Source organism: Vombatus ursinus, unplaced genomic scaffold (assembly GCF_900497805.2).
Source record: "Vombatus ursinus unplaced genomic scaffold, bare-nosed wombat genome assembly UNPS02014791.1, whole genome shotgun sequence".
NCBI lineage: Eukaryota > Metazoa > Chordata > Mammalia > Diprotodontia > Vombatidae > Vombatus > Vombatus ursinus.
Window position 1 is genome coordinate 60,701,871 of NW_020954569.1, and position 13,876 is coordinate 60,715,746.

Consider the following 13,876-nt stretch of genomic DNA (forward strand, 5'->3'; position numbering starts at 1 on the left):
CCTATTGTACCTCTCCCTTTCCCTTCTCCCATTACATTTTTCTTTCATCCTCTATTTTTAAAATTTTTTTAGATATCATCCCTTTACATTCCACTCACACCTGTGCCCTGTGTCTATATACTACTTCTAACTGCTCTAATAATGATGATGTTCTTATGAGTTGCAAGTATCATCTTCCCATGTAGGAATGTAAACAGGTTAACCTTATCAAGTCCCTTATGATTTCTCTTTCTTGTTTACCTTTTTATGCTTCTTCTGAGTCTTGTATTTTAAAGTCAAACTTTCTATTCTACTCTGGTCTTTTCATCAAGAATGCTTATAAGTCCTCTATTTCATTGAATATCCATTTTTCCCCCCCAAAGGATTATGATCAGTTTTGCTGGGTAGGTGATTCTTGGTTGTAATCCTGATTCCTTCGTCTTCCTGAATATCATATTCAAAGCCTTCCAATCCTTTAATGTGGAAGCTGCTAAATCTTGTGTTATCCTGACTGCGGCTCCACTATACTTGAATTGTTTCTTTCTGGTGGCTTGCAGTATTTTCTCCTTGATCTAGGAGGTCTGCAATTTGGCTATAATATTCCTGGGAGTTTTCATTTTGGGATCTCTTTCAAGGTGATTGGTGGATTCTTTCAGTTTCTATTTTACCCTATGGTTCTAGAATATCAGGGCAGTTTTCCTTGATTTTTTGTTTGTTTTGTTGTTGTTTTTTTTTTGTTTTGTTTTGTTTTGGGTTTTTTTTTTGCGAGGCAATTGGGGTTAAATGACTTTCCCAGTGTCACACAGCTAGATAATTCCTTGAAAGATGATGTCTAGGCTCTTTTTTTGATCATGGCTTGCAAATAGTTCAATAATTTTTAAATGATTTCTCCTGGGTCTGTTTTCCAGGTCAGTTGTTTTTCTACTGAGCTATTTTACATTGTCTTCTATTTTTTCACTCTTTAGGTTTTGTGTTATTGTTTCTTATTGTCTCACAAAGTCATTAGCTTCCATTTGCTCAATTCTAATTTTTAAGGAATTATTTTCTTCAGTGAGCTTTTGTACCTTATTTTTCCATTTGGCCAATTCTACTTTATAAGGAGTTGTTTTCTTCAGTGAATTTTGTGTCTCTTTTTCCATTTGGCCGATTCTGCTTTTTAAGGTGTTATTTTTATCAGCTCCTTTACCAAGCTGTTGATTCATTTTTTCATGATTTTCTTGTATCACTCACATTTCTCTTCCATATTTTTCCTCTATCTCTTTTACTTCATTTTCAAAATCCTTTTTTCAGCCCTTCCATGGCCTGAGACCAATTCATATTTTTCTTGGAGGCTTTGGATGTAGGAGCTTTGACTTTGTCATCTTCTTTTGAGTGTGTGTTTTGATCTTCCTTGTCACTATAATAACTTTCTATGGCCAGAATGTTTTTTCTGTTGTTTGATCATGTTGTTAACTCTTTGTTAAAGTAGTGCCCTGTTTCTAGGGTGGAGGGCACACTGTCCCAAACTTCAAGGGCTTTGTTCAGCTGTTTTCAGAGATACTTCTAGGGACCTGTAAGTTTTTAGTTATTCCAAGGTAGTATGATCCAAGGAGAGGTGTTCACTACTCTTCTGTCCTATACTCTGGTCTGTGAGTAACCATAAGCACTCTTTTATGCCTTTGAACTATAAGGTGTATCCCTGTTCCACTGTACCACAAGCTTTGGTGTGCTAGTGCTCCTCTTCACCCTGGGTCTGCCACCCAACATCTAGATCTGAGTATGGGCAAAGTAACAGAGTTCTGCCTCAGTGTTAGCAAAGAGATCCTTGCAATTTCCTTCTGACCAGTTGTTTGCCCCCCTTGACATCTGTAGGCTGAAAGCTCCAGAAGAAGTGGGATCATGATAATATGATCACACTGTAGGACACTGATGGAAAGAGATACATGCTACAAATGGGGAAATAGAGATAGTTATAAACCTTCTCCCAAGGAACATTGTATGTATGAAAGGTACTGCAGAGATGAAGGCCCAAAATATGTGCAGGTGGGTAGTGGTAGATTGTAGGAAAGTAGGTTGGATGATTGTGACCACAAGCCCACATGTTATTGAACTTTATCTGGTACATCTCATTTAACTCACAAGTCTAAGATTGCCAATCTCTGATACATGCAGGCACTACCTCAACTGAACTACAAGACTTTAAACTCCATGAGACAAAATCCTTTTTTATACTCCACAAGATCCAACACCATCTCATATATAGTGAGCTCTCAATAAATATTGATTGAATTTAATTCAATTAATAAGAATACTATTTCCACCAATCTTTTCTTATATAGGGTAGGATTTTAGGGGGTTTTATATGCTGTTTAAATCCTAAGAAACAATAAAATAATATATTAAAAATCAGAAATATTTTTATGAGTAGGAAAAACATCCAGAGTTTGTTCATTTGGAAGACAGAAGAAAATATGATAGAGGAATGGAAGGAAAAAATCTCATTTACAGAGAAACCCTCTAGCTGTTTTCCAACTAGAAAGCCAGCAAGAAAAGAATAATTCTCTGTGTGTCAATACTAACAGCATGAGTGTTCACAGCAACTAAAGATGAGAATCAAAAAACAGGAAAGTATTGAAAGAAATAGCACACTACATTTTTGAGGTATGTGGAAGTATGTATATATGTGTGTACTTGAGCATGAGTATAAGCATGTGTGTGTGCTTGTGTGTGTGTGTGTGTGTGTGTGTTTAATTCGAATGGGTGGAATCTGCCTTTGGTCATATGATAAAAAAATACACTATCACAATTAAAGTTGTGCTAAAGTGGAATGAATTGCTCCCAGAAGTAGTGCATCATCTCTTGAAGTTTTAGAGGAAAGGTAGGATGACAACCCGTCAGGGATTCTATAGAAAGAACATGTTCTTAATGGGTGACCTCTAAAGTCCTTGGCAATCTTAGAATTCTGTTTATTTGATATTACTTATTAAAGTGCCTACCATAAGCCTAGTACCATGCAAGGCATCATGAAGCACACAAAGGAGAAATTCATGCTGTCAGCCCACAACCTGTGGGAGATAGTGGAGTTCCAAGATGCAGAGATGAGAGAGCTAAAGCAAGGCTAGGACATCAGAGTGTGTGCCAGATATGGAAGCAGGTCACTAGTGAGGATAGGCTAAAGACAATGCAGAAATAAGCAGCATATTTTGCAGTCCTGAATTGTGGAGTATGACATGAACAGGTACTATAGGTAAGAGAAAGGTAGATGCTCAGAAACATACTCTAATGGAGAATGGACAAGGGCCACCAGCAACAAAAAGACCTTGATCCTGAAATAACATTCAGTTCTAGCTAGGAAACATCTTCTCAATTTCCTATATACTAATAGTGCAAGTGTAGAGGTTCCAAATCGCTCCAGATGAAAAAGACAGAAATTGACACATTTATTCTTGACATATTTATTCTATACACACCAGACCAGCCCTGACACCTACATTTGAGGCCCATAAATACAATATTGTTTGGTTGGTGAAAATACTTGAACATGTGTTTTCCTTCCTGATTTTAAACATTAGGTACTAGGAACACTCAAAAATAACCTGGAGGTAAAACAGATGATTGAATAAAATAAGTCCAGCTATTAAGTAAGTAGGTCAGAACCAAGAAAGGAGCTATAGAAACCTATAACAAACAGATATAAAAACCATTTCTTACAGTCTTCTTTTTATCTCTGTCTTTTGCTGGTCTTGTTTCTCTTTCATTTTTTTTTCTTTCTTCTCTAGCTCACTGTTGTTCCCATCAAACAGATAAAGAAATTCTGCTATAGATAGACAAAAATACAAGGGGAAAAGCTATTACTGACTGTAGCTCTTCAAGGTAAATATCCAGACTCTTATAAAGCCAGAAAAAAACCACAGAGAAATCATCTAGGAATCCTCCTGCCTACAGGAAAGGATATCTCTCAAATAGAAAGGATTAGGTTCCTAGGGATAGCTAAAGTGATATATCTTACAGTGAGTATAGAAATCCATAGAGATTAATTCCATGGAACATCAGCAGTAGCTATCATCATGAATGATCTCCCTGTTGTCCACTGTCATTTACAAATGAAGCATGTAGAAGTAAGGAGTATAAAACTAGAATGTCCCACATGTAAACATGTCTACCAGTTAGTGGCTGGGAGAATAGTTTAGATCCTACCAATACTCAGAACCTAAGTATATATGACAATCAAAATATCTTTTCCAGCTACCTTTGAAAATATCCTTTCTTTTCCTTCCTGGTGTGCTATGTCAATTATATCTCTACATAAATGATCATTACTTTAGTAAGTGGTTTGGTTTGAGTAGACAAAGGGGTAATAAAATTCCAGCATTTATTTTGGGTGAGGCAATGGGGTGAAGTGACCTGCCCAGGGTCGCACAGCTAGTAATTGTCAAGTGTCTGAGGCCAAATTTGAACTCAGGATCTTCCTGAATCCAGGGCTGGTGCTCTATCCACTGGGCCATCTAGCTGCCCCAAAATTCCAGCATTTAACTTATGTATGTCACAAATGGAACCATCTCAAGTCACTCTGATCCCATCCTAGTAAACCATCAAGTCATTGGCTAATACTTCAAGGTCAAAGAACCAGAACAACCATCTAATTAATACTAATCTCTTAACCCCACCACAAACCTAGACATTTCTCAATTATATGGGAGGCAGATCAGGAGAAAAGAAAGTAAATTTAAATTGAATACCAGGAAAACTGTAAACATTTCAATGGGTTTGAATTTGTAAAGCAAGTCAAGAATTAATTCTCTTTAAGAATGTGGAGAGGAGAAATTCAGGATAGGTTGAAAATAAGTTCATCTACAACAAATGACCTTAAGGACCCCAATCTGAAGAAGAAAATTAATAAGAAGTGAAGAACTAAAGAGGACTAAAGGAAAATAGTTAGTAAGGCAAAGAAAGAAAAAAATTAAACAAAGATTGCCCATTGTAGGCAAAGGCCACAAAAAGGAAGTCTGGTTAGAGAATTAAACAATTAACTAAAAGATTGGTCTCTGTGAATAGAATTAGGATTTTTTTTTTGTCCATAGTTTAAAATATAGGAATTGCAGGCCTTGGCCAGGTGTAGAGAGCACTCCACAAGTTCTGACAAGTATGTATTTCCTGGTTTCTTGCAAAGCTAATAAAAAGTACTCTAAAATGAAAAAGATGGGGAAGGAAGAAAATTGCTAACATTAGTCCAAGCTCAATACTATAAAGATGAACTACAATGAAAAAATGAGAACAGTAATTGAGAACTTCACATGAAATGCAATCCAAGAAATGATCCAGGAGTAATATATATAATCATCCCATATACCAAAGGCACTTACTAAACCTAACTATGTGACCCTGGATAAGTCATTTAACACTTTGCCTCATCTATGAAATGAACTGGAGACCAAAATGGCAAACCACTCCAGTATCTTTACCAAGAAAACTCAAAATGGAGTCATGAAAAGTAAGGAATGATTGAAATGACTGAACAACAACAATCATCCACAGCTCCTTTAGTCTGTCCCCATATGATATAGATTTAGGGATGTCCAAAATATTGGCGGCCTTTTCTGTACACTCTCAAGCTTACCAATGTCCTTCATAAACTGTGGTGCTCAGAGGTAGACACAAAACTCCAGATAAGGTTTAATAAAGGTGCAGTTTAGTGGGACTATGTGGTGTGGGACTTTGTTCATTCATTTTTCAGTTGTGTTCAACACTTTGTGACCCCATTTAAGGTTTTCTTAGTAAAGATACTGGAGTAGTTGACCCTTTCCTTCTCCAGCTCATTTTACAGATGAGGAAACTTAGACAAACAGGATTAAGTGACTTGCCCAGGATCACACAACTAGTAAGTGTCTGAGGTTGGATTTAAACTCAGGAATATGAGTCTTGTGACACAGTCACCTCTTAATTCCCAGAAGCTCTGTATCTTCTAATACAGCCTAAGATTATGTTAACTTTTTTTTTATCCTGTCATATTATACTTCTCTCCCTTGTGAAGAAATTTGAGAAACAGGTTGAGGAATGGTGAAGGAAATAGGTGAAATAATGTTGGACAGAATTATGGTAAAGATGAATGGAGACTGAAAGAGAAGCAATGGATATGCTACAGACCACCTGAATAGAAAGAGGGGATAACTGAGGCATTTGGAAAACAGAACACAAACCTGATACAAAGGTATGATATGAATGTTATGAAGAAATCAGTCATTTAAATAAGAGGTTGGCAAACAGTCTGAGGACCAAATATGGCCTACTTCCTGTTTTTTTAAAGCATTTTTTTATTTTGATTTCTTTCTCCCTCCAGCCCCTCCCCCACCCATTGAGAAGGCAAACAATATGATACCCGTTGTAAATATAGTTATTCAAAAAATATTTCAACATTAGCCACGTGAAGAAGAAGAAGAAGAAGAAGAAGAAAAAGAAGAAGAAAGTGAAAAAAATGCTTCAATCCTTACTTAGTTCATCAGTTCTCTCTTTGGAGGTGGATAGCACTTTCCATCATGAATCTTTTGGAATTGTCATGGACTATTGTATTGATCAAAGTAGCTGTCTTTCACAGTTGATCATTACAATATTGCTGTTACTGTATGTGAGATTCGCCTGGTTCTGCTCATTCACTTTGCATCAGTTTGTATATGACTTCCCAGGTTTTCCTGAAACCACTCTGTTTATCATTACTTATAGCATAATAGTACTCCATCACAATCATATACCACAACTTGTTCACCCATACCTCAACTGATAAGTATCCCTCCAATTTCCAATCCTCTGCCACTACAAAATGAGCTCATGTAAATATTTTTGTACATTGTAAGACTTTTCCACTTTTCTTTGATCTCTTTCCGATACAGACATATTAATAACATCTCTTGACTAAAGAGCATATGGTTTTAAAGCCCTTTGGGCATAATTCCAAATTATTTTCCAGAATGGCTGGACCAGTTAAACCAACAGTGCATTAGTATTCCTATTTTTCAACAGCCTTTCCAGGATGTGTCATTTTTCTTTTCTGTCATATTAGCCAATCTAGTAGGTAAGAAGTGGTTCTTTAGCATTGTTTTAATTTCTCTAATTGTTAGTGACATAGCATTTTTCATGTGACTATTGATAACATTGATTTCTTCTTCTGAAAATTGCCTGTTTATATAGTTGTTTTTTTTTTTTTACCATTTATCAATTGGGGAATGTCACTTTTTATATATAAACATTGCTCACTTTCTCTCTCTCTCTCTCTCTCTCTCTCTCTCTCTCTCTCTCTCTCTGTGTGTGTGTGTGTGTGTGTATGTGTGTGGGTGTGTGTGTATGTAAGAGAAAAAAAGTTTTTTCGCAGAGAAACTTGCTTTAAAATTATTTTCCCTGCTTTCCTGCTTTCCTTATGGTTTTGACTGCATTAAATTTGTACTAAAACTTTAATTTTCAGATAATTAAAACTATCTTTTTTACTTTCATAGTCTCTCTATACCTTGTTTACTCATTAAAATCTTCCCTTATCCATAGACTTGATAGGTGATTTGATTCCCTAATTTGCTTATGATTTCACACTTTATGTCTAAATCATGTATCCATTTTGAATTTGTTTGGTATAATATGATACATTGCACTGTTCCTAGTTTCTGCAACACTGTTTTCTAATTTTCCCAGGTTTATTGTCAAATAATGAGTTCTTGCCCCTAAATATTGGATCTTTTGGTTTATTGAACCCTAAATTATTTTAGTCACTAACCTCTGAATATTGTACCCAATATATTCTACTGATGAACAACTCTATTTCTTAGCCAGTACCAGATTGTTTCAATAATTACTACTTTGTAATATAATTTGAAATCTGGTAATGCTAGGTCACCTTCTTTCATATTTTTTTCATTGACTTTCTTCATATTCTTGATTTTTTATTCTTCCAGATGAATTTTGGTTTTTTTTAGATTTTTTAAATTTGTTTTAAACTTAAATACAAAATAAGAAAAAAAAAACATTGCCATGGACACAGCAGGATATAAGAGAGGATTCAATATGAAGCAATAAATTTCCATTTCAAGAAAACTTATACAATGAATATTACATATTATTTTCAAAGCTGTCCATCTTTGCTTTCTTGTATGTTTTCTTTTGTCCTCTGCTGTGCACTTTTTATTTTATTTTCCCCTCCCCGCAAGAATGCTATAATTAAGCACAGAAATATACGCAACATATTCATATATACATACACATACATAGATATCCAAATACATACATATATGCCTTTAAATGTACATATGTAAGGCTGTATTATGCTTATTTCCACTTGTCACTCTTGCCTGGTAATATGTATTAAGGTCTGATACTACTGAATCTAGTTCCCTCACATTTTCCCCCCAGTTTTCTTGATGTTCCTGATTCTCTGCTCTTCTAAATGGACCCTATTATTTTATTTTCTGACAGTAATTTTTTTTAGTAATTTAATTGGGATGGTATTATATAAATAGATTAGTTAGGTGAAATTGTCATTTTTGATTATATTGGCTTTACCTACCTATGTCCAATAAATATCTCTTCAATTATTGAGATCTAGTTTTGATTATATATAAGGTTTTTTGTGTTTGTATTCATGTAGTTCTTATGTCTGTTTTGGCAGGTATATTCTCATATTTTTGTACTGTCTAGTTATTTTATATGGTTTAAAACAATTAATTAATATGGCTGACACATAGTGTAGTTTCTGTGTTATTCTCTTTTGATTGAATCTGATTTTAGCTTTAACTTTGTCAGAGATCATGATTACTATCCCTGCTTGCATAATAAATTCTATTCCTGACCTTTATTTTATATGTGTGTTTATCTCTCATTTTTATAGCATATCCTCAAAGCAACATATTGTTGAATTCAAATGTTTAATCTATCAGTTTCCATTTTATAGGTAAATTCATCTCATTCACGTTTTAACTATAATTATTTGTATATTTGCTCCTTCCTATTTTCTTCACTATCCTTCTCAACCTATTCCTATCCCTCCTCACTCTTCTACCCTACTTCTACATGTTACCTTGCCCTCCTATTCCTTAACCTCCCACCTCCAAGAATTCCTCCCTTAACCTTTCCCCCCTCTCTATCACCTTACCCTTTTACATCTTTATGAATTTAGAAGACTTATTCCCTTCTAGATGTATATATATTGTTCCCTCTTTAACCCATTGCCTATGGGAGTAGGGTTCCAGAACTAGCCACTCTCCTCCCCCATCTAATTCCTCTGTATCAGTTCTTCCTCTTGCACCTCATTTGTATAAGATAATTACTCCTTTTACCTTTGCTTAAATCATTTTGCTTTTTAAAATCACACCATACTCAGCTCTTCCTTTCAAACTCCCCAATTACTAATGACAATTTTAGAATACAGTTTACATTTCCACATACAAAAAGTAAAAAGAAAATATCCTTTTTGAGTCCCTTGTAATTAGTTTTTGATGTTTACCTTATATTTCTCATGTATCTTGTATGTCAAATTTTTTACTAAATTCTGGTCTTTTTGCAATGAAGTCTTAAAAGTTTGCCAGTTCATTGAATGTTCATCTTTTTTTTGGTTAAGGGTTATACTTTTCTGGGTGTGATATTTTTGGCCACAACCCCAGTTCTTTGCTCTTCGATATATAGTGAGCCAAGACCTGCAGTCTTTTAGTATAGCTTCTTCTAGGTCTTCTGTAATCCTAATTGTGGCTCTGTCATATTTGAATTGTTTTTGTTTTTGTTTTTTCTTGTTGCTTGTACTATTTTCTTCTTGACCTGAGGGTTTCAGTATTTGGCTATGATATTCCTCTAGGTTTTCCTCTGAGGATCTTTTTCAGGTAGCAATCAGTGGAGTTTTTTCTCTATTTCTACTTTACCCTCTTGTTCTAACACTTCAGGACAATTTTCTTTAATTATTTTTTATTTTGTATCAAGATAATTCATTGATGATAGTTTTCAGGTAATCTTATTATTTTTATATTTTCTCTTCTTGATCTTTTCTACAGACAAGTTGTTTTTTTCTTATAGGAAGTTTAACATTCTCTTCTATTTTTTTTTTCGTTCTTTACATTTTATTTTATTATTTATTAGTCTCACCATTTCACTGGCTTCTGTTTTCCCAATTCTAATTTTCAAGGAGTCATTTTCTTTCTTAATATTCTGGATCTTCTTTTCCAGTTGATTGACTTTCTTTTCATAATCTTGTTTTTCTTGGATTGCTTCTACTTAAACAATTTTTTCCTCAATTTCTCTTATTTGATTTTTTAAATCTGTTTGGAATTCTTCTATAAATTCTTTTTAGGTGGGTGACCATTTGTCCTCACTCTTTGGGGTAGGAAATGTGTTTTTTTCGTTTGAGCATCCTCCTCTAAAGACAAACCACAGTCAAAATTGTATATAGTTGGGTTCTTTCTCCTTTGCCTGTTCATTAAAAAAAAAAACTTTTTAGCAGGTTGTTATTATAATCACCTATAATCCTGGGGTGTGGGAGATGGTGCCTCTGGTCTCAGGTCTTTCTTGATGTTATTTTTTGAGCTTTGTACTGAGCCCAACCTCTGAACCCCTTTTCCCCTCCAACCCACAGCTAGGGATCCCTGACATATTATGCTGGAAATGCTCTTGCTTCCTGAGAAGACTTCAGTGACTATGACCTTCAGTTTTCCCCTCTGGCTTGGAACCAAGACCAAGAACTCAGATTTCCTGTAAGTGCCCCCAGCCAGCAGTGTCTCTACCCCACTGCTTTTGCACTCACCAGGTGTGTGCTGGTTCCTTCTCTTTCAGGACCACATCTCAGCAGCACAGCTGGGTCTGGTGTCCCTTGTCAGCAAAGGCTCCTTCAATCTTCCCCTGCTCAGACACCTGACTTCCCACACTGTCTGAGAGTTGAAAATTCCTATGGCTAAGGTCAAGGCTACCTCTTAACCCAGCTGCCCCCAGGGATCCCCACTTGCTGTTTCAGTGGAGCTAACCTGGAGGTATTTACACTTCACTGGGGCTGAACCTCTGTCCTGGGATCTTTTTTGGATTTTCTCTAGTTGCCCCAGAAGCTGTCTCAAATTTTGTTTATTTTTGCTGCTCTACATTCACCCTGAGGTGCTGTTTTATCTTATTTATGGAGTAAATCTGGAGAGCTTGGAATTTTCTGACCTACTCTGCCATCTTCCCAGAATCCTCTCATCCAGATGAATTCTATTATAATTTCTCCTAGTTGTACAAAATAATGCTTTGATAGTTTGATTAGTATGGCATTGAACAAGTAACTTAATTTAAATAGTGTCATTTTCATTATATTGGCTCAGTATAAACTGGAGCAATTAATGTTTCTCCAACTTTTTAGATCTGTGCTAATTTGTGTGAAAAATGTTTTGTAATTGTATTTATATACTCCTGGGGTAAATGTACAAGTATTTCATATTGTATGCATTTATTTTAAATGAAATTTCTCTTTATACCTCTTACCGCTGGAATTTGTTTGGTAAAATAACTCTTGCTGATGGCTTTAGAAAGATTCTACTTAACATTTTAAGGAAAACTCCGTTTATTCCTATATTTTTAGTGTTTTTTTTTAATAAGAATGGGTGTTATATTTGCTCAAAAGCATTTTTCTGCATCAATCAATTCAGAAATCATGATTTCTATTGGTTTTGTTATTTATATGGTCAAATATGCTTGTAGTTTTCCTAATATTGAACCAGCCTTGCATTCATGGTATAAATTTCATCTGGTATATGATTTTGGTGATATATTGTTGTAATCTCCTTCCTAGAATTTAATTAAATGTTTGCATTAGTATTCATTAGAGAAATTGGTCTATAGTTTCTTTCTCTGTTATTGCTCTCCATGGTTTAGGTATCTAAACCATATTCATCTCATAGAAGGAATTTGGTATAACTACTTTACTTTTTTTTTCAAATAGTTTATATTGTATTGGAATTAATTATTTCTTAAATGTTTGGTAGAATTTACTTGTAAATCTATCAGATCCTTGGGATTTTCCTTAGGGAGCTCAGTGATGGCTTGTTCAATTCCTTTTTTCTAAGAAAGAGATATTTAAGTATTCTATTTCCTCTTGTTTATCTGAACAACTTATATTTTGGTAAATAGTCATACATTGTCCTTGAATTGTCAGTTTTATTGGCACATAATTGGGTAAAATAGCATCTAATAATTGGTTTTATTTCATCTTCCTTGGCATTCACCTTTTTCATTTTTGATACTGTTAATTTGGATTTCTTTATTTTTTAAATCAAATTAATCAGTGGTTTTTCTCTTTCTTGTTTTATATCTATAAAATCATCTATAAATTTTATTTACTAGATCACTTAGCTCCATTTTTCCTTCAATTTATTAATTCAATAAGTTCAGTTTTTCTAACTTTTGATTTTATCCATTTTTGTTTGATTTTCCAGATGTACATTTTGGTATGTAATTGGGTATTTTTAATTTGTTCATTTTGTACTTTTTTTAATTACATGCCCAATTCATTGATCTGCTCTTTCTATTTCTTTTAATTCACAAAAATATTTAAAGAGAGAAATTTTCCTCTAGAGATATAAATTTTCTCCTAAGTAGTGCATTCCACAAATTTTTATATGTTGTCTCATTTTTGTTATCTTTGATGAAATTATTGATTATTTCTATCATTTGTTCTTTAACCCACTCATTCTTAAGATTAGATTTTTCAGTTTCCAATTTATTTTAGTCAGTGTTTTCAAAACAATTTATTAAACATAATTTTTATTGCATTAGGATCTAAAAAGGGTTCATTTATTATTTCTGCTTCTTTTTGCATTTTTCTGAGGTTTTTCTTGTGTCCTAATACTGATCAATTTTTGTGGAGGTACCATATACAACTGAGACAAAGCTATAGTATCTCTATTCAGTTTTCTCCAGAGGTCTATCATGTCTAATTTTTCTAAGATTTTATTCATCTCTTTGACTTCTTTTTTATTTTATGGTTTAATTTATCTAGTTCAGAGAGGGACAAAGTGAGGTCCACTACTAATATAGTTTTATTCTTTATTTCCTCCTGTAATTTTTTAAAATTTCCTTTAAGAATTTGGATGCTATACTATTTGGTGCATATATATTTAGTATTGATATTACTTCATTGTCTAAGGTAACTTGAGAGAAATATATTTTCCCTGCTTATCTCTTTTAATTAGATTTATTTTTGTTTTGGTTAGTCTGGGAATATGATTGCCATAATAATTTTTTTTATGTTCACTTACTTTTTGTTGTGTGCTCATTTTGCAGCCTATTTCTTTTTTTTTAATTTCTTTTTTTTATTTTTAACATGTGTTTTTAAAACTTTGGGTTACAAATTTTCTCCCTTCCTCCCTCCCCACCCACCCTCATTGAAAAGGCAAGCAATTTGATACAGGTTATAGATGTGTAGTCATGCAAAACACTTCTATAGTAGTCATGTAGTGAAAAATTAAATATATTTCCCTTCATCCTATCCCACATCCCATTTATTCTAGTCTCTCTTTTAACCCTGTCCCTCCTCAGAAGTGTTTGCTTCTGATTATCCCTTCCCTCAATCTGCCCTCCCCTCTATCATCCCCCTGCTCTCTTGTCCCCTTCCTCCCTTATTTTCCTGTAGGGTAAGATAGATTTCCATACCCCATTGTGTATGTTATTCCCTCCTTAAGCCAAATCCTATGAGAGTAAGATTTACTCATTCCCTCTCACCTTCCCCTATTTCCCCTCCACTGTAAAAGCCTTTTCTTATCTGTTTCATGTGAGATCATTTACCCCATTCTACCTCTCCCTTTCTCCTTCTCCCAGTATAATCCTCTCTCACCCCTTAATTTTATTTTCCAGATATCACCCCTTCATCTTCAACTCACCCTGGGCCCTCTATCTATCTATCTATCTATCTATCTATCTATCTATCTATCTATCT